Below are 6,317 nucleotides of genomic sequence, written 5' to 3'. Positions count from 1 at the left end.
GGCAAGGATTAAAAACCTAACCCCTTCTGCCAGTTCCTCTGTATTTTAATGGAGTTTAGAGGTTGTTTCTGATGCCTGATCTAAATATTCAGTTGTGCTTTATTGATATTCCTAAGTTAAAATTTGTATAATTTCAATTTATATTTAGTTGCATATATTTATTTTTATTTAACTTTTATATTTAGTTTTTATATGTAGTTATATAAATATATTGCTATATAAATTAATACATATCAATTATATACAAATAAATATAGTAAATTATATCTGTAATTCCACTCTTTCTAGTAACCCCCAAGATTTAGGGCAAACACACATCTGGCTTCTATCAGTTAGGGAGTAGCTTTAAGCACATCCTGTCAAATTGTCTGTTCCCAAAAGCAATACCAACACATTCAGTGAATGTTATTTTTTCCCCACAGTTATGTTCTTGATTGGACCACAAATTTTTCCATAATACTGTACTTGAAAAATAGGGCATTCTAGTTCTTTATACATAATCAGCTCCCTACCTCCATCCAGCCTTTTTTAGAGAACATTTTTTTAAAATGAGGCATTATGTAAATTGTATTCTGACTCTGGAAAAACATTGAGAATTAGTTACACCATTTTTTTAAGTTGCTGTGATTGAGTTCTCATTCTTTATATTTGTGTACTGATTGGGGTTGATATAGCTAACTACCTTCTGTCCCCCACATGTCTGGGACATGCTGAATTTTCTGCCCGGTCATTTAAAATCAGCTATTTACAGGGCTCCTGGGTGGCTCAGTGGTTGAGCATTTGGCTCCTTTGGCTCAGGTTGTGATCCCGGGATCCTGGGATCGAACCCCATATTGGACTCCCCACAGGGAGCCTGCTTCTCCCTCTGCCTATGTCTCTGCCTCTTTCTCTGTGTCTCTCATGAATAAATAAATAAAAATCTTTTTAAAAAATCAGCTATTTACAAAATGAAATCAATTATTCGTTTATAATTTTTTTTAACTTTTGGGGAAAAAATCATAAATAGGCTCCTTAATATCCAGGACATTTTACTGAATATTTTTTTAAAGTTGAACCTTAACTGCTAAAGGCTATAATTAGGTACCCATAATATTTTTCCAGGTGTAACATAATTCATGGATAGGTTGTATTTTTGCAAGAAATTTGTCTGAGGTGCGTGTGGTGAGGAGGTGCATTTTATCAGTGACCTGATAGAAACCATGATTCACTGAATACATCAGAGAAATTAATGGAAAGAACCCAAGTTTCAGCAGCATCTTTAATAGGGGAAGGGTATAGTCTTCTAGACTTTTAAATTATATATTGAGAAATTATCTGATAACTTACAAAGTTTTTAAAGAAAATATGCACATAAATAGGAAGAGGGGGGTAGTGCATCCTATCTTTTATCCTTTAAGTGATCCCTATACAAAATAGCCCATATAACTTCTTAAGGATCTGCTGGATCTAGCTGGTAAATCAGATAATTACTAGCATTCAGTTTTCTTTTGCATATGCAAAATAAACCTAAAAAAGTCACAAGAAAATACTGTTTTCAGATATAGTGTCTACCTTCTAAAATGGTACAATCTACATCAGCCTTTCAATTATGAATTTAAATAATGAACTTTTGGAGAAATTGGATTCAATTAAATCTTCTTGATTCAGTGATGTATTTTTTTACCTGTATTTTGTAATCTATATTGTATTTACCTTTTTTTTTTAAATTTTTTTTATTTATTTATGATAGTCATAGAGAGAGGGAGAGAAAGAGAGACAGGCAGAGGGAAAAGCAGGCTCCATGCACCGGGAGCCCGATGTGGGATTCGATCCCGGGTCTCCAGGATCGCGCCCTGGGCCAAAGGCAGGCGCCAAACCGCTGCGCCACCCAGGGATCCCTGTATTTGCCTTTAATCTTGATCCAATGTTCCACTCTTGATGAACCAAAAATTCCTAAATACCTTTACATTAATATCATGTTATCAAGTTGAGCTAGGAAGTCAACCAGTACTTCTTTCACCAGTTACCTTGCCCCAGCACAAATTTTTATAGGATCTTGTGTGATAGAATCCTCATAACCTCCTGTCCTCCCACAAGAAATATATGCCACTTATGGAACATGTGGAAGTGAATGACTGTGTGTGTCTATATCCAGTTCCAGACTTAGGAAACACTGAATTTTTGTTTCTGGTAAATGCAGTTGATATTAGCCATGTTTAAGTGGCTTCCTTCTTATATGTACCTTGATAGTGCTATGTAACTAAATGTTTTATCCTTATAGATATATTTTAGGTTCATTTTTGTTTATAAATAACATTTGTTAGTGCTTTTTTGTCAGGAACGTATAAAGAGGAAAACAAAAATATAATGCTATCATCCAATTATTTTTAAATTAATAAACCTCTACTTAAAATAATAAATCACTCATGTATCCTTTAAGAAAAATTTATATGAATCAGCTATGATATGTGTATGCATACACATATTTCATACTTACAGTTGACCCTTAAACAGTGTGGGATCTGGAAGTGCCAACCCCCCCATGCAGTCGACAATGCACATATAACAGTGGACTCCCTAAGAACTTAACTACTAATAACCTACTGTTGACTGGAAGCATTACTAATAACATAAACAGTAATTTAAGACATTTTATATATGTAGGGGTGCCTGGCTGGCTCAGGCAGTAGAGCTTGAGACTCTTGATCTTGGGGTTATGAGTTTGAGCCCCACACTGGGTAGAGATTACTTAAAATCTTTTTTTAAAAGACACATTTTGGGCATGCCTGGGTGCCTGAGTGGTTGAGCATCTGCCTTTGGCTCAGGTTGTGGTCCTGGGGTCCTGGGATCAAATCCTGCATTGGGCTTCCTGCAGGGAGCCTGCTTCTCCCTCTGCCTGTGTCTCTACCTCTCTTTGTGTCTCTCATGAATAAATAAGTAAAAATATTTTTAAAAGACACATTTTGTATATATATTATATATTCCATTATAATAAAATATGCTAGAGAAGAGGAAATGTTATTAAGAAAAAATCAAGGAATGGACTTTGACCTTAGCAACATAACTATGGATATGTCTCTTCAGGCAAAGGAAACAAAAGCAAAAATAAACTATTGGGACTACACCAAAATAAAAAGCTATTACATAGCAAATGAAATTATCAACAAAACAGGAGGCAACTTAGAGAATGGGAGAAGATATTTGCAAAGGATATCTTTAATAAGGGATTAATATCCAAAATATATGAAGAACTTCTACAACTCAACATCAAAAAAATGCAAAGCACTCAAAAAAATCTGATTAAAAAATGGGCAGAGGACCTGGATAGACCTTTTTCCAAGAAGACATACAGAGAGCCAGTAGACAAATGAAAAGATGCTAAACATCATTAATCATCAGGAAAATTCAAATCAAAATCACAGTGGGATATCAGCTCATACCAGCTAGTATCAAAAAGATAAGAAATCATGACTGTTGGTGAGGATGTGGACAAAAGGGAACCCTTGTGCACGTTGGTGGGAATGTAAATTGGTGCAGCCACTGTGGAAAACATCATGGAAGTTCCTCAAAAAATTAGAAATACCATATGATTCAGTAATTCTACTTGTATTTACCCCCCCCAAAAAAAAAACAAAAACAGTAATTCAAAAAGATATATGCACCCCTATGTTTATTGTAGCATTATTTACAGTAACCAATGGAAGCAACCCAAATGTCCATCAATAGATAAATGGATAAAGAAGATGTGGTATATATACATGGTGGAATATTACTCAACCATAAAAAAGAATGAGATCTTGCCATTGGTGACAATACAGATGGACCTAAAGGCTATTATGCTGAATGAAATAAATTAGAGAAAGACAAATACCATATGATTTCATTCATATGTGAAAACTAAACAAATGAAATAAAACAAGTAACAGACTCTTCAATATAGAGAACAAACTTGTTACGAATGGATAGATACATAGATAGATTAAAGGGATTAAGAAGTACAAACTCCCAGTTATAAAATACATAAGATATGGAGATGAAAAGTACAGCATAGAGAATATAGTCAGTAACACAGTTACTTATCATGGTAAGCACTGAGTAATGTATAGCACTGTCGAATCAATATGTTGTACCCCTGAAACTAATACTAATGTACTTCAATTTAAAATTTGTTTAAAAAAAGTCAGAAGGAAGAGAAACTACATTTATAGTATTGTATCTATTTTAAAAACTACATAAAAGTGGACCCATGCAACTCAAACCCATGTTCAGAAGTCAACTGTACACAGAAGTGTTTTTTTTTTTAAGATTTTATTTATTTATGAGAGACACAGACACAGGCAGAGGGAGAAGCAAGCTCCATGCAGGGAGCCCGATGTGGGACTCGATCCCAGGTCTCCAGGACCTGGCCCTGGGCTGAAGGTGGCACTAAACCGCTGAGCCACCTGGGCTGCCCCACAGAAGTGCTCTTACACACATCATTATTCTTATGCCTTAAGCTTTGGTAAGGATGATAAAATACTCTGTTGTGAGATTATATCATAATTTAGCCAGTATCAGTCATACTGATGGACACTCAGGTTGTTTCCAGTTCTTTGGCTATTTAAAAACAGCATCACAGTGAACATCCTTGAACATGGAACTTAGTGGTGCTTTTGCAAATGTATTTGTGGAGTAAGTTCTATCTGGGCATTGTTGGCTGCCAGAGCACCATTTCTAAGGGCACACAAGGCAGTGAACTACATACTGCAGGATGACAGTTTGTTATTCTTCAAGTACATATGAGTGGCAGAAATTCACTAATAGAGTTATTAGGGTAAAAAATAAGTGTACTAAGTAGTCACTGGGATGTACAGAGGGCTGTAAATATGGTGGTAATAGCCTGTAATTAACTTTCATCGACTTTAGACTTTACTGACTTAAAATTTATGTCAGAATTTTACTCCTGTCGTTTGACAAGCAGTCAGTAAACATTCTCAGGGTTCATTTTAGATCAAAGGCCATGAAACAAAGAAGCCACAACCTTCCTGTGCTTAACTACTTCTTCAAAATTGACCACTCTAAGAAGACTTTTGTAGTGTTCAGAAACAAACTTGCATTTTTAATTAATGAGTGTGTTTTCCCTCCCTCAGGAGGAAGGGAAGATTATGGAAAAGTAAACCACCGAAGAGGCATGGTATTGCTCCTGTAACTTAGAACTGGAGAGGAGGCAAGATGCTGGCATAGCTGTTGAACTGAGAACCTGCTATGCCAACATATTGCCATCTTTCTTGTCTGACAGCAGCCATGGCCACAGCCTGCCACCCCTCATGTATTACTACGGATATGTGCCCTTCTGTGGATGTGGTTTCCATGACCTGGCCCTGCTCACCTCTCTGACTTCTCTTCTACCACACTCTGTGTCACTCCATTTTAGCCACACTGGCCTTTCTGGATGTTTCTGCCTCTTTCTTATCCTCTGAGTCTCTGAGGGCGTCAGCTCACAGAGAAGCCTTCCTGGGCCCCTACTAAAATGGCTGTCATATACCCCAGTTGTCCTTCATCCCTGTATCCTGTATTTTTTTTTTTTTTTCAAAATATTGGTCACACCCTGGAACATACTCATTCATTTGTTTAACTCTCTTTATCTCTCACATTAGAATGTAAGCCCCTTGGGGGTTAGAGATCTTGTTTGTCTTGTTCAACCACTGAATCTCCAGAGCCTGACACACAGTGGCCCCTCAGTACATAATTTTGAAACCACCCTGGCTTTTATGGTGCAAGAGAGATGTCAAGTAATAATATTTTCCCATTACAAATGACTTTGGTGAAACTCTGACTCACAAGTAACAATAAAAAGAACTAAACAGTTGTTTGGTTCTGGAGCTGTAAACCTCACTCCTTAAAGTCATCAATATGGTATCATTGGGTCCACAGATTATATCAGTGTATCATAATGAGAAAAGCATGAGCTTCAAAATAAAACCTATGTGAGACTCTCACATTGGAGTTGCTTATCTATGGTTCTTGGACAAGTCATTTAACCTTTGAGCTATGGTTTTCTTAACTGTAAAATGAGAGTATACTAATTCCAAAGGATTCTTGAGTCAAAGAGGTAAGATATTGTAGCCAAATGATTCTTCCTCCCTGTTTGAAAAGTTAGTGTCTGTAAAATTCAAGTTAATTTTTCTTTAGACACAGGTAATCTGACATAAAATATGTGGAAGTGCTATGCCAGAACTATAGCACATGTGGAATTCTGTGTTAAAACACAAGAGCTCGGGGATCCCTGGGTGGCGCAGCGGTTTAGCGCCTGCCTTTAGCCCAGGGCGCGATTCTGGAGACCCGGGATCGAGTCCCAC

General features: G+C 36.7%; 1 non-coding gene across 1 annotated transcript; it reads left to right on the top strand.

Moving 5' to 3' along the window:
• Nucleotides 1-5,183: 5,183 nt before the first annotated feature.
• Nucleotides 5,184-5,242, top strand: MIR31 (microRNA mir-31). Its single transcript, NR_049225.1, has one exon. It is a non-coding gene; the product is annotated as a microRNA mir-31 (primary transcript).
• The last annotated feature ends 1,075 nt before the right edge of the window (nt 5,243-6,317 follow it).

This window comes from Canis lupus, chromosome 11 (assembly GCF_011100685.1).
Source record: "Canis lupus familiaris isolate Mischka breed German Shepherd chromosome 11, alternate assembly UU_Cfam_GSD_1.0, whole genome shotgun sequence".
NCBI classification, from domain to species: Eukaryota; Metazoa; Chordata; class Mammalia; order Carnivora; family Canidae; genus Canis; species Canis lupus.
The sequence above is the reverse complement of the archived record's forward strand: the minus strand, read 5'-3'. Positions and strand labels throughout refer to the sequence as shown.